The 15,730-nt window shown below is 39.0% G+C and overlaps 1 protein-coding gene across 8 annotated transcripts in view; it reads right to left on the reverse strand.

The window, feature by feature from the left end:
- PARD3 (par-3 family cell polarity regulator) overlaps positions 1-15,730 on the reverse strand; it is a 735,311-nt gene that overhangs the window by 319,791 nt on the left and 399,790 nt on the right. The gene's annotated exons all lie outside the window — the stretch shown is intronic.

Consider the following 15,730-nt stretch of genomic DNA (forward strand, 5'->3'; position numbering starts at 1 on the left):
AGGATCTGCCTCTTTGTCATTAAATTATAGAGCAAGGGTCAGCAACCCCTGGAATGGGGGGCAAGAGTGGCGCATGAACTGATTTTCATCAGCAAACAAGGCAGGAGCTCAGCCCTGTTCTACGCAGCTGGCAGCTGCTCAAAGCCTTGCCACCTTGCGGATTGACAAAAGACCAGCTAATGCTACCAACCACCACCTAAAAGGTAAAGCTCTGCATCTTAATCTATTTAATAAGGAAGCTGTTGTAAGCAGGACTACTAGTTACCTTAAAAAGTATCACTGGCACTTGGACCATACAGAGAGGTCAAAAGGTCAAATTCTGGCACTCTGCCTAGGAAGGGTTGCTGACGCTTGTTATAGAGAGATCTTTTTTTAAGCGTGTTTCAGTTAGAGAAATAATGGAATTGCTAATGCAACAGATCTCACATAACAATGCATTATTCCTGAACAAAGCAAAGAGATTTTATATATTGTTTACCTCAGAACTTCATTAACAGTGGTATTTATAGCTTCAAATAATGGAAAAAGCTCTGAAGTAAATTGATTTATTTTACTTTCCGAAAGTACAAATTGAAAATACCTATATTATTTACTGCACCTATAATTTATAATGTCAGAATTGGGACTGCAGTACTTCCAGATTTAGACTAAGGTAATCAAAGGACTTCCATTAGGAAAAGAGAAAGAAAAACATTTTTAGAACTATGGTCTTCAATAGATATTTATACTTTTAATTACCCATGTGACCAACCAAACCTATTGTATTGTAATTGGCATGGGTCAAATCACAGATGTAGATTCTACTAGAAGAGAAATCAATAAGCAACTGGTGGGTTATGAGTTCAGCACACAGAGCCAGACAATATATTAAATTATTGAAGAGATATTAAAGCAAGGCAGAGGCATTCAGTAATGTCCAATTGACATTTCCTCATAGAGTCTGCAAAAATCAGAGGTGGAATGCACTGAGCTACTTTGAGTTGTAGCTATGCTTTGTGCATCCTGGACAGCAGGGACTGCTTGAAACCAAACTACCTGAAGACTGATGATCTCATATTTTGAGAGGCTCTAACACGCACTTCTTAGTCATCTCTCTCTCTTATGCACCAAGCAAACAATACATTTCAAAGGTTAACCAGCATCTTCAACCTGCCTAGAACTGTCCTATGAATGTAAACAAGAACTCCAAACCAGATATTTTCTATACAGAAACAAGTGTTAATAAACCAGTTGTAAAGGATACCCACAATGAAAGTCACAGATGTGCAGTAACAAACTGTACCTGAATTCAGATCTATAGGACTCAATGAATGATGCAACTATGCACAAGAATATGGTCCATTTTGTACAAGTGACAGTAATGCTTAAGTGTCATCGACATGATTTACTATTGCAGGTGATGTACAAAAATGTATATACTGTTTAATCCAGAGTTGCTTTAAACATGCAAAAAAACCAGGACATTTAGATTTGCTTCTCTGATAAACAGTATTTCCTCCCCAGATTTGCTTAAACAGTGTCATAGCATATGGTGTTAAACTTAATGACTTATGTATGTCTATAGTGTAGAAAAGTCAGTTGGTCTAGGAATCATCACTTAGAATTTCAAACCTTGACTCTGCAGAGACACGTGGAGTCAAACACACCAACCATCAGCTGTTTTTATTTCACTGTGTGTGGCTCTTGGTGATGCTTATACGTATCAGAAGCTGTGCAAGGTAGTAAAATTGCGTGTGATAAATACCCAGTGGCCTATAACTTGAAACTTATCAACTCTAGTCTAACAACTAACCTCAGAAAGTAAGGGATCATTTAAGATGTAAACACCATTGGCCAAAACACACACAACCACATGGAATCTTAGTATCATCATCAACCTTGTAATTCTTTCTCCACCCTTCTTTACGGTTTGAGTTTCCGGTTTTTATTTATTTAGATCCAAATCTACCAAACTAAAGCCTAAACATAACTTTACTTCCATGAGGATTTTATTCACATGATACAGTCATTGGGACTTTTCACAAGGATAAAGTTGTACACATGCTTCAATGTTTGTAGAAGTGGGGATGTTACATTGGAAGTTTTTTTTATATACACTATCTGCTTCTGTTTTATAAACAACTATAAACATTTATGGTTCTCTGTAATCTTCCTCATTAACAATGAAAGATATGTTCAACTTGCACAATAAATATCAGTGCAACACCTTCTTTTTCTCTTTTCTATTCCACACAGGCAACGTGGATATTCCTCAGTGAACACTAGATATATAAAAAGTTTGTATGCATGAAACAAAATAGTTTTCCATTTATATACACAGAGAGAGACTGACAGACGCTGGAACAATTTTTATAGTGGGGGTGCTGACAGCCATTGAACCAAACTGTAAACCCGGCATATAACTGAAACCACTTGAAGTCACAGGGTGCCGCAGCACCCGCCAAACTCCTACTTCCAGCACATATGTATGGCTACACACACACACGCACGTGCATACACACACACACAAAATATAAAGAAAAAGAATAACTCACAGATAACTTGTGGAGATGAGGATTTAATAAAAAAGTTATTGCCTGAAGATAGGTGCTTAGATGGAAAGCATATTCTCAACGCTAGCTACTTTACTGCTACCACAATGCCATAATCAACCGATGCAGCCTTTAGAAAAGTCTTTAACATTTCAGTAATCAGTTACTCTTTTCCTTCCAATATAACACCGATTTTGATTTACATGGAACCAAATGTAAAGTCAATTGGACACCTGCAGAGGCCTGTAACTTCAAATTCTGATTTATGGAGGAAAGAAAATAACTGAAGATCTCTGCATCAAGCAATTATTTCTTTATTCGGACAGCAGTTTTCTTCCTAAAAGGCAAAATCCACCTTTCTGTGCTATTACAGAGGTAAGCTATGGAGAAGACACGCAAAATTTAGTGGGTCAAGAAAGAGTCAGAAACCCAGCTTTGGACACTCTCCTTGAAGTCTATTTCCCAAAAAGACATATTTGTACCAAGAGTAACAGAGAGGTAACCATGTTAGTCTGTACTCCAACAAAACAAAGCAGCAGAAATGTAGCACTTTAAAAGACGAACAAAACTATTTTTCGGGTGATGAGCTTTCCTGTTATATTTGTACCAAGTGCATGGCAAACTTTCTATTTAGGACCGCTAGTAAAATATTATACATAGATCACATATACGCTACATCAAAAGAATAAGATTTTCAATGTAATTTATAATCAATATAGTAAAAACTTTTTGCAGTCACAGTGATACATTTTTGTCACTCAGTTAATTTAAAAAAATGTGATCCAGAATTAAACGGACAGCCTAAAATGCTATATCCTGCTTTCGGATACATTATGCACAATTACTCTTAATTGCATCAAATCATTTAACAAGCTTGTGCATGTGTATGCAATAGCAGATGCTTTCAAAGCACATGTTTATGTATCTGTATTCATGAATCAAGCCACTAAATATGGAAGCATAGCACTTTTTTCTGAAAAGAAATTATTTTTCTTTTATTGTTATACTAAATTATACAATAAAATTAACTCTTCAAACATGAAAAATCAGCTAAGCAGATCAAGCCAGGCATTTAAAATTCAGGTACTTCTTACTGAATGAATATAAGAAGGGATACAATCACTGAAAATGCATGGTAAAATAGTTTAATAATTCTATTTACACAAATTATGTAATTATTGCACACACAAAACTATACTAAAAGAACAATGAATGTACAAGGTCAAGCACTCAAAAGTCAGGAAATACCAGAATTAAGGTTGCCTATGCAACCTCAGTTCAGAACTTTTATGGTTATACTTTATGATACAATCTATAATTGTACGATTCCATCATACTGTTTCCACAGGATGCTTCCCTCATTCAATGCACAGGATAGACCTGTCCTGGGGATGCATTAAGGGTATGTGAACTGAAGGAGGCAATGGTCTACAGAACCCCTGCTTCCTTTGCTGCAGAAGGCAACAAGAAAGCATGGCTAAGGTGGCAGAATGCTGCTCTATAGATGCATATTCTACCTGTCTGTTACCTGACATTAGTCAAATCACTTACTGTATCGGACAAAAATATCTTGCAACATTGGCTACTACAGTGCTATGCAAGTGTCTGTTTTTAACTTTTCAGTTCAGGCGAATTGTAAAGAAGTGGGAGGCCTTTATCTCCTGTATATGTAAACAAACTTATTTATCTTAGAAATTGGCTGAACAAGAAGTAGGACTGAGTGGACTTGTAACCTCTGAAGTTTTACCTTGTTTACCTTTCATGATAGTGCAAATGTGTTACAGAAAAACTGAAAAAATACTTTGAGGAGTAGTAAAGGGACTTCAAAGTTGCCCGGGCACTTCTAAGTACCAGCTGGTTAGCTGTGGCTACACGCAAGCCGGCACTTCGAAGTTTAACACTTAGAAGTTGTCGTGGGGGAGAATTAGCTTAATGAAGTGCTGCATATGCAGCACAGCACTTAATTAATAATCTCCCAAAACCCTACGTACCATCCTCCCTTCGAAGTAGGGAGCCCATGTAGACACAGCCTAAGAGTTCCACTAACAGATTTCGATGTAGAGGAGAAAAGACTGTCATTAAAATTTCTTAAAATACTACACAGAAGCAAATTTTATTTCAGCTGGTAAACACAAAGTAAACATTTGTTTCCATTATTAAACTATATCTACAACTCCATTCCTTCTTCCCTTATTTTGTTCTATTGTGCTTAACTGTAATGATTATTTTGCTCATAACAGGAGAGAGATATTGTACTGGCTATTCATTCCTGGAAGCAGTGTTTTTTATTGATGTTTGCATGGATCCCCGCAACATGAACATGAAGCAGCTTCTCTCTCTTTATCATTAGGTTTGGCAGGAGAGAGCTCTTAACAGACTTGTTTCCAGTATCTTAACAAGCACAAGCACACTAGCATCAGGCTTTCGGGCTAACATTCTCACTTCTTGATTAACTGCTGAATCTCCAGAGACGAACAATTTTCAATCAAATGTGAATGGTTACAAAGATAACATGAAAAATGGAAGCTCTTGAGTAAATACAGAAACAAACAAAAAAAATACAAATTCTCCCTGTCAATTCGAAAGGTGTTTTCTGCAATCCACATCAAGCAAGCAAATATCATCGGTGACAGGCAGAAAATAAGAAAACAGACAGACCTAAATTAAAAATCCACACACTCCCACCACCAAAAGAAGTCAATAGTCCATATTTTTGTTAATTTATGTGCTTCATTGTAATTTCAGTTTACTTTCTACTTGTCACCTTCCAAAGTGTGAAATAACCTGCAGCCTAGAAAGGTCTGTTGCAGCAGGTATGAAGTGTCTGCATGCATGAAAGCTCTAGGAGGAAGCCCAAGAGTGACAATGCCACAATCTGGAAACCTATATTTGTCCTCTGATTGCATACATTAGAGTGCTACACTCCTGAAAGTCACAATTTTCAACTTGTCAGTGGTAATCACTGTAGAGCTATTCTATAATCTTTATTTTGTATAGCAGCTCATTATATATTTAGCTATACTGATTCCAGTGGCACTACTCATATAAATATTACTGAGGCACATATCAGCTACCCCACCTGACCCAGCAGCTAAGAAAGAGGTTGTGAATACAGAGTACTGTGATTTTCACTATATTTCTTTTTAACTTTTCACATTTACATTTTAATGTAGAGTGTAAAAGATGACACAAAAAATAAAAGCATGGTAGAACATGAGAGATATGAATACTTTGGGAATGGAGATTGCTCGTATCTCTGAGAAAAACATTATGGCTACATCTACACTAGAAGCATCTGTCTACAGAAGTTACGGTCGGAAGAGAGATTCTGACAAAACTTCTGTTGACGGATCATGTCTACATAAAAGAGGATCAATCTTATGACATGCATTTTGTAGGCAGACACTAAGTTTGGTCTACAAAACCCCAGTTTTGTCTATAAAACTCACTAGTGTAGATGCAGACTATGGCTATTCTTTCAAAAAGTTATATCTGCACACTGACTTCATATAGCTTTAACACTTTACTAAGCAGAAGAAAAATTTTGTTTCCTTTTTGTTTAACCACAGAACTGTATTTTATTTTTGGAGGGACCGGGGCAAAAGGGGGTCTATGCTCCTGCCTGATTTCATACTTCCATTTCTTTGGCTACTAGTTCATGATTCTTGAGGTTCTACTGTGCCATCAGATTTGGCAGGTTATACCAGATATTTTCTATTAAGAATGTGATTTGTGCCTGTTCTACTACTTAAGAAAAAAGATTGCCTCTGGGGTGCAAAAAACACACTTGTAAATTTTTTTGTTTGGCTTTAAATCAGAAAATGTTACCGAAAAAAAAAAAAAGCTTTATCATGGAAAAAAAAAAAGTATTCGCTAAAATCACGTAACAAGTATCTTTACATTTAGTATGATAAACATTGAAAGTTTAATTCTGGACAGAGCTTTCCCTTGCCTCGCCATCCTCTTTTTTGGCTCTGAGGTTTATTCTCTCACCTCTGGACAAGAGAGTTCTTAACAGAAAGAGTAATAGTTGGGGCATATTCAATAGTAATAGAGAGGTAGCCATGTTAGTCTGTATTCTAACAAAACAAAACAGCAGCAATGTAGCACTTTAAAGACCAACAAAATGATTTATTCAGTGATGAGCTTTCATGGGACAGATCCATTTAATCAGATCAATTGTATTTCCAGTGCAGACTGGCATCCCGAAGTACAGAGGTCCAAAAAATTTGCAATAAAATCTGACAAATCAAGTACAGTAGGGTCTCAACATTCATGATGGTTCTGTGTTCAGAACCCTAGCAAATGTTGATTTTTGTGTATGGGGGGGCAGCTTGGAGCCCTTAGAAGCTTCAGCTGCAGGCACTCCCCGCTTGGACCCCTGGAGAAGTGGTGGCTGCCAGGGCTCCCCACCTGGGGCCCTAGGAAAGCAACGGCTGCTGGCACACTGGTCCCGGAGCCCCGGGGTAGTGGCAGCTGCTGGTGCTCCTGCCTGGGGTCCCCAGAAAGTGGTGGCTGTGGGCACTCAGTGCCCGGGGGAAGTGGTGGCTGCTGGTGCTCCTGCCCAGGGCCCTGGGGAAGCGGGAGCTGCTGTCAGCGCTCCTGGCCCCAGAGACCCAGGGAAGCCACAGCAGGCTCCAGTGCTCCCAGCCCTCGGGAAGCTGCAGCAGCTGCCAGCGCACCTAGCACTAGAGCCACGGAAAAGAGAGGCCATTCACAAATAACTGAATTCATGAACGTGACACTTGCGAACCTTGAGACCCTACCGTACATAGGACAGAAGGGGGAGGGGGTGAGCAGTGGGGGATGTTAAGTGTCTTGCTTGAGATAATCACAAGCATCAAAGGAAGGGAAGCAGTCCTTGTAACGCCTGAGGTAATTGTTGTCTCTGTTCATACCAAGGTGTTAATGTGTTGAATTTGCATATGAATTCCAGTTCTCCACTTTCTGTACGTAACCTGTTTTTAAAGTCTCTTTGTTCTAAGACACAAATTCTCTAGCCTTTAACAGAATGGCCCACTCCCTTGAAGTGTTCACTAAAGGACTTACATGTACTGAGATTCCTGATGTCTGCTCTGTGTCCATTAATTCTTTGGCGAAGACTTTGCCAGCCTGTCCAATATATATTGTAGAGGGGCATTGTTGGCACATAATGGCATATATACTATTGGTCAAAGTGCACGAGAATGTACCCTTGACCTTATAAGTAACATGGTTAAGTTCAGCGAGGGTATCCCCAGAAGAAATATGTGGACAAAGTTGGCAGCAGGGTTTATTGCAAGGAAAAGTTCCAGGATTAGTGTTATTATGATGTAGCCTGTGATTGTTAGTGAGAATCCTTCTTAAGTTAGAAGGTTGTCTATAGGAGAGGACAGGCCTGTCACCTAGGGCCTTCTGGAATGCATCATCATGATCTAGAATAGGTTGTAAGTTTTTAATGATGCATTCCAGGGGTTTGAGCTGGGGGCTATAAGTGATGAGAAGTGCTGTTCTGTTATTGATCTTCTGGGGCCTATCTTGAAGTAGCTGGTTTCTGGGTATTTATTTGGCCCTGTCAATCTGCTTTTTTACTTCTCCCAGTGGGTAATTAAATTTTATAAATGCTTGGTAGTTTTTGATCTCTGTCAGAAGGATCAGAGCAGATGCAATTGTATCTAAGGGCTTCACTGTAAAAGATGGATCGTGTGGTGTATGCTGGATGGAAGATGGAGGCACGTAGGTAAGTGTAGCAGTCAGTGGGTCTCTGGTAGAGAGTGGTGTCAATGTGGCTGGCCATCAGTGATTTGTACTCTGGTGTCCAGGAAATGTATTTCTCGCATGGAATGGTCAAGGCTGAGATTGATGGGAGGATGCAAGTTGTTAAAATCTCTGTGGAATTCTTCCAGAGTCTCTTTACTGTGGGTCCAAATGATAAAGATATGATCAATGTACTATAACAGCAATATCCCACACGAAGATGGGCCACAAGCTATCAGGAATACCCCTGATGTTACCCCAGCAAATCTTGTGGCTGACTTGTGTAACTTTGTTCTCACCCACAATTATTTCCAATTTGGGGACAACTTATACCTCCAGATTAGTGGCACTACTATAGGCACTTACATGGTCCCACATTATGCTAACATATTTATGGCCAACTTAGAACAATGATTCCTTAGCTCTTGTCCCGTTATCTCTCCTTTACTTATTCTACATCAGTGACATCTTTATCATTTGGACCCACAGTAAAGAGACTCTGGAAGACAGTGCAAACTCTTCACTAAAAAATGAATGGACACAAAGTAGACATAAAGAATCTCAATACACATAAGCCTGTCCGTGAACACTTCAGTGGAGTGGGCCATTCTGTTCAAGACCTGAGAATGTGTGTCTTAGGACAAAGAGACTTTAAAAACAGATTCCATACAGCAAGTGGAGAATTGGAGCTCATTTTCAAATTCGACACATTAATACTTGGTATGAACAGAGATAATTATCTCAGGCATTACAAGGACTGCTTCCCTTCCTTTGATGCTCATAATTATCTCAGGCAGGACACTTAACTTCCCCACCCCACTCCTTCAGTCCTATGTACTTGCTTTGCCAGTTTTTATTGCAACTTTTTTTTGGACATCAGTACTTATAGATGCCAGTCTGTACTGGAAATGCAGTTGATCTGTTGAGGTGGGTCTGTCCCACAAAAGCTCATCGCCAATTAAATCATTTTGTTAGTCTTTGAAGTGCCACATTGAGGAGTATTCAGTGTAATCCTTTCAAAGGACAAAGTAACAATATAATGAGAAAATCTGCAGTGGGATGACCTCAGGGTAGAAATAATATACAACTTCTTCACTGCTTCCCAAAAAAATGTTAATTATAAACTATAAATAAATTTGAATTGTCATGGAAATATACTATAAATACCCTTTCTCACACACTGAGAAGCAGACAAAAAGTCAATGGTAGTCTCACTGACCTTAAGTTTCTATTCAATCTGCCTAAGCGTATTGCAATCTGACCCTTATGTCTACACTAGCCTGGAATATCGACCCACTCCACGTTGATCTTCCAGGGTTTGATTTCACATGTCTGGCAGGGATAGGCAAAATCAGCCTCTCAGGGTTGGGCAGTTGACCCCCTGTACTCCTCATGAGACGTGAGGAGTAAAGGATGTCAACAAGAGAAACTCTACTGTTCTCCTTCTTCAGTAAGGACGGCTAAGTAAGCCAAATGCAGATGCATTGATTCTAGCTACACCACTGCCCTAGTTAGATTTGTTTACCTGCAGTCGAATTACTTTGCACCGTGTAGACATAGCATGAGAGAGTGTATGAGCCAGGATTACTGAAAGGGGGAAAAAAAGGCGAGAACTAAACTAATGAAAATGTGAAATGAAATCTCACTCCTGCTGAGGCTCCTGCCAGTTCAAGATATAAGGTGTATTTAAAAGAATTATTCCAGTGTCACTCTCACTGCCCTGCAGTTCACGAAAGTGGATAAAAGGACTATCTCCAACACTCTCATTATGTTCAGCCACATTAAGTTTTTTAATAATTTGAGAGATCATAATGCAAATAGCATTACAAATTATGGGTCTTATACTTCACTGAAATGTATCTTGAATACTCATTGTTGCTTATGTGGCATCTCTGTTACCAGAGGTTTGCAGCAATGGTGATCCATTCTGAACAATTCGCGACCGATCTCTTTGTGGATTAATAGTTCATTTGATACATTCAAGATAATGCATCATGTGGCCGAGATCTGCTTACTGATCTGCTGCCAATAACTTGCTGATATTTACTATTATTTGAATGTATGTATCACAGTCATACTTTAACACATACCAAATTAAGTTATTTGTCCAGAATATCTCTCATTCTTCCTATTGTACTGCTCACTTCAGTATGCAGTCATTCATCTGCTGTAATGAAGGTTGCTAAGTAGCAATAAGTTCTCACTTGCAAGACAGCCATGTCATTCATTCACTGTTATCTTGAATGTTTTCAGGTCCCACAATCCTACCCCAGACCTTGTCTTGTCCAGACTCAACTGTATATCATATTTGTCGTATTCATACATACATTGAACTAAACTCATCAGACCATTCAAATCAGCCATCGGAAGGGTGTCATCTGCAGAGGAAAAATTACTCTCTCTCTCTCTCTGTGTGTGTGTGTGTGTGTGTGTGTGTGTGTGTGTGTGTGTGTGTGTGTGTGTGTGTGTGTGTGTGTGTGTGTGTGTGTGTGTGTGTGTGTGTGTGTGTGAGAGAGAGAGAGAGAGAGAGAGAGAGAGAGAGAGAATGAGAATGAATATGCAAGAGAAGATGAGAACTGTTCAATTATTATAGGATGGAGCTGGGCAGTCAGGAGACCTGGGGGTCTCTCTCCATGTCATGTACTCAGGGCAAAATCAGTTAAATTATCTGTCCCAGTTAATGTCAGCATATTGAGAATCATCTTATTTATCCAGGTTTGCAATGGAGTTTAAGATACGTGGACACTTTGGGGACAGAGAATACTTCTGAGATCGGTAATACTGAGAAAACACTGTCTCAAGAAAGCCTCAAGAAAGCAGATCTTTTGACCAGAACATATGGTCACAAAATGCGTAAGCCTGTATCAGATGCGTTTCCTCTTCAGTCATTTGATAATATTTGGAATGCCTGATCTACTTTTTAGCTCTTTTACTGAAAATAACAGAATAATTTGGGGATTTAAAAAAAAAAAAAAAAAATCAAGAAAATTAGGTGTAACAATTATTTTGTCAATAACTCACTTGTAGAGTATTCCATAGACATAAATAAGCTAAATGGTAAGAAATCTCTTCTCAGGATTTACATTCATTAGTATGTGCACATTTCAGTGCTGGCAGTGACACCTATTGGTGCATCCACTACACTATGTTTTTTTGAAAAATGAGATGACAGAACAGGGAAAAGAAAGATGTCATGTAACACGAAAGTACTAACTCTTTATTGTACTAAATACGTGACGTATAAAATGCAGCATAAAAATGCTCTCAGCAATTGCCAATGTATCTAAAATGCATTCTCAGAGATTTGACCAATACCAAATCACAGGCAATTCAGTTGTATTACTTCAAACACATGTATGTATATTGTACGTATTAGACCTGTGTATAAATACTTACTATTCTATCAAATTGGCCAGTCACTTGAAAATAAAATGGCTTCATCTTATATAATTATATTGTTGCAGCTTTTTATACACTTCCTATTTTTAAATAAACTTCCACAAAACTGAACTGTGCTCTTTCAATGTTTTAAAAAAAAAAAAAAAAAAAAAACACCTTTAGCCTTGACCTCAGGACTTCTTATCCTGATCAAACTGCAGCCATTGCACATTCTTGGTGTATCATTTGAAAACTGACATATGGAATCTATGAAGATCTGCCTATGTAAAATAAATATTGGGGTCCACATTTAAGACATGCCAACAAGGTTATATTTTGCTGTTATGCAAACACGGGACAGATTTTTAGTTTGATGTAGTTGTGAACATTACTAATAACAAGACTACAGTTACAGTATGGCCAATAATTCATTTACCTGGAAGGCTTAGCTCAAATATCAAGCCTGGTTTCAGATACATATGCTTGTACTTCCTTTTTTCAATAGAGCAATGGAGACACAAAGAGGTCATTTAACTTACCTCAGGGTCACTCAGTTATTGTATGTCTCAGAATGCACGAGAATTCAAACTCCTCTTAAGTCTAATTATTAGATGACAACTTTCCAATGACTCATTTGGAAGCTTAAACCACAATGTTCATATCACAGTGGAAATGTTTTAATAGATAGCTTGCAGACTATTTCCATTAGGATGTATTGCTAAACAATTTAACTGCATTAATTTTACACTTCTCAATCAAGCCATGTATTTAAAAGTAAAATAACTCAAACAGTTTATGTCAGCATTTCACAGAATCACTTGGCAGGAAGGAACCTCAGGTGGTCATCGAGTCCAGCCCCCTGCTTTAAGCAGGATCAATCCCCACTAAGTCATCCCAGCCAAGACCTTGTCCAGCAGGGACTTAAAAACCTCAAGGGGTGGAGAATCCACCACCTCTCTAGGGAATGCATTCCAATGCTTTACTACCCTCCTGGTGAAATAGTTTTTCCTAATATCTAACCTACACCTCTCCCTCTTCAACTTCAGATCATCACTCCTTGTTGTGCCATCTAACAGCACTGAGAACAGTTTCTCACCCTCCTCTTTAGAGCTCCCCTTCAGGAAGTTGAAAGCTGCTATTAAATCACCTCTAAGTCTTCTCTTCTGTAAACTAAACAAGCACAAATCCCTCAGCCTATCCTCATAGGTCTTGTGCTCCAGACTCAATCATTTTTGTTGCCCTCCGCTGAACCTGCTCCAGCAAATCCACATCCTTTTTATACTGGGGGGGCCCAAAATGGGACACAATATTCAAGATGTGGCCTCACCAGTGCCAAATAGAGGGGAATAACTACTTCTCTAGATCTGCTCAAAATGCTCCTCCTAATGCACCTTAGTGTGTCATTAACCTTCTTGGCTACAAGGGCACATTATTTACTCATATCCAGCCTTTCATCCACCATAACCCCTAGGTCCCTTTTCATCATACTGCTGCAGAGCCAGTCGGTCCCCAGCGTGTAACAATGCTTGAGATTCTTCCGCCCCAGGTGCAGGGCTCTACACTTCTCCTTGTTGAACTGCATCAGATTTCTTTTGGCCCAATCCTCCAATTTATCCAGGTCACTCTGGATTCTCTCTCTACCCTACAACGTATCTACCTCTCCCGCAAGTTTGTGTCATCTGCAAACTTGCTGAGGGTGCAATCCAGTCCCTCATCCAGGTCATTAATAAAGATGTTGAACAACACCGGCCCCAGAACCGGGCCTTGTGGCAGTCCGCTTGAAACCGACCGCCATCCAAATATTGAACTATTGACTGCTACCTGTTGGGCCTAACCATGAAGCCAGCTTTCTATCCATTTTATAGTCCAAGGATCCAATCCATATTTCCTTAACTTATGGACAAGAACGTGGTGGGAGAACGTATCAAAAGCTTTGCTGAAATCAAGGTATATCACATCCACTGACTTCCCCATGTCCACAGAGCTTGTTACCTCATCACTGAAGCTAATCAGATTGGTCACACAGGACTTGCCCCTGGTGAATCCATGTTGGCTACTTTTGATCACTTCCCCTCTTCCAAGTTCTCCAAAATGGATTCCTTGAGGATTCCCTCCATTATTTTCCCAGGGAGTGAGTTAAGATTGACCGGTCTATAGTTCCCTGGATTGTTCTTCTTTCCTTTTTTAAAGATGGGCACTACGTTAGCCTTCTTCCAATCATCCAGTATCTTCCCGATCTTCAAGAGTCTTCAAGGATAATGGCCAAAGGTTCAGCAATGACCTCTGCCAATTCCCTTAGTACCCTCGGGTACATTAAATCCAGACCCATGGACTTGTGTACATCTAGTTTTTCTTATTTTCAGATGAGTGTTAAAAGAAAGTACAGTTCTGATCAAATGTGATACATTTTATCAGTGCAACAAGTAGGCACCCTAGCTTCTTAATTCAATCAAACTTTAATATTGGAATACGTTTTGGGGAGAACATATACTTGATTTTGATGCAGAACTTTTCAAAATTAGGTGCCTAAAACTGTTAGCTAGAATTGTCCCTAACGCACGTTAAACTAACCTGGACATTCATTACAAGCAACACAGCAAAGTTCATGTTTATTTTATATTAAAATAGTTGAAGTTTTTGTCACATTAATACTTAAGAAAAAACAAAGATACTATTACGATGTCTACTAAAAGGGTTAGTGTATCTAAAAAGCAAAAAGAAAAACATTCAAAATGGTTTGATATGAACTTTGGCAGCATTTTTTCCAAAGGAAGAAAATAAACTGTTTTAAAAGCCAGTACTCTCTCAAGTACAGTGCTGCTGCTTTCTATATCAAGTACAGTACTCAGAAAAAGTAGGTCAAGTTAGGCATGTCCATTAGTTTTCCTATAAATAGACCACTTTGAGTTCACCTTCTTGTAAGTAATGCAGAGCAACAGACTTCTTAATATTTTTTGCTTCAACAGACCAAGTCTGTTACTACTATAACAAAAAACGGTCATCTAGCCCTGTGCAATTTTTAAAAGCAGAAAAAAAAAATTACTTGGCATGTATGGAATTGGGACATTTATAATTTCCTCTAAAGAAAAATAAATGTATGAACCTTCACCTCTAAGTTCAGTAATTTGAAAGATTTCTGTGGATATGTATTATATATGAGTTAGAGTCTTCTCTTGATAGACAGACAAAGAAAGGAAGAAAATTTGGCATAAATCATGTCACATATTTATTATTCACCTTAACTTTTCAAAGACCATGATTAAATTTTCCCTCATTCCTGAACTAATTTTTTTTTTTAAACACACAATTGTATTTTTTTTATTTGGGAACCTGACTTTGTCATTAAGAAAATTTCAAATAGGTCCCACAACTCTTTTATCCTTTATTATTTTAATCCAAAAAATAATCCCTTGTTGCCTGATTTACAGATCTATATCACTATGCAAGGCTTTCACTGGCTACAGTTCACTTTGGTACCCCTGAGCACTAGATGAAAGAGTCGACCCAGAAGTGAGTTAAAAGTGTTACGTTCTGTTCTCTGTCACTTTCAAAATTGACTTACTAACTCAGGCATTTTAAACATTAAAATACAGGATTCATGTTTTTCCCCCCATCCCTGCACAGTGCTGTTTAGTGATGACATCAGAAAACTTTCACAAGAATTTGCTTTTTAAAATTACATGTAAAGTGCAAAATATATGTTCCAGTTAGGAGAAGTTACTCACCTGTAGTAACGATGGTTCTTCGAGATGTGTCCCCGTGGGTGCTCCACAATAGGTGTCGGGCTCGCCCAGCGCCACAGATCGGAATTCTTCTAGCAGTTTCTATTGGATCGCACATGCACCAACGCGTACCGCTCCCTTGCGCGCCCCCAGCCATGTGCGCGATGCGGTCCCCGCCAGTTCCTTGACCAACCACCTCGGATGCTCCTGAAAAACACCAGACAGAGATCCGAAGCGGGGAGGATGGGCGGGTGGTGGAGCATACACAGAGACACATCTCGAAGAACCATCGTTACTACAGGTGAGTAACTTCTCCTTCTTCTTTGAGTGGTCCCTGTGGGTGCTCCACAATAGGTGACCCAA

Source organism: Carettochelys insculpta, chromosome 2 (assembly GCF_033958435.1).
Source record: "Carettochelys insculpta isolate YL-2023 chromosome 2, ASM3395843v1, whole genome shotgun sequence".
Classification (NCBI taxonomy): Eukaryota; Metazoa; Chordata; order Testudines; family Carettochelyidae; genus Carettochelys; species Carettochelys insculpta.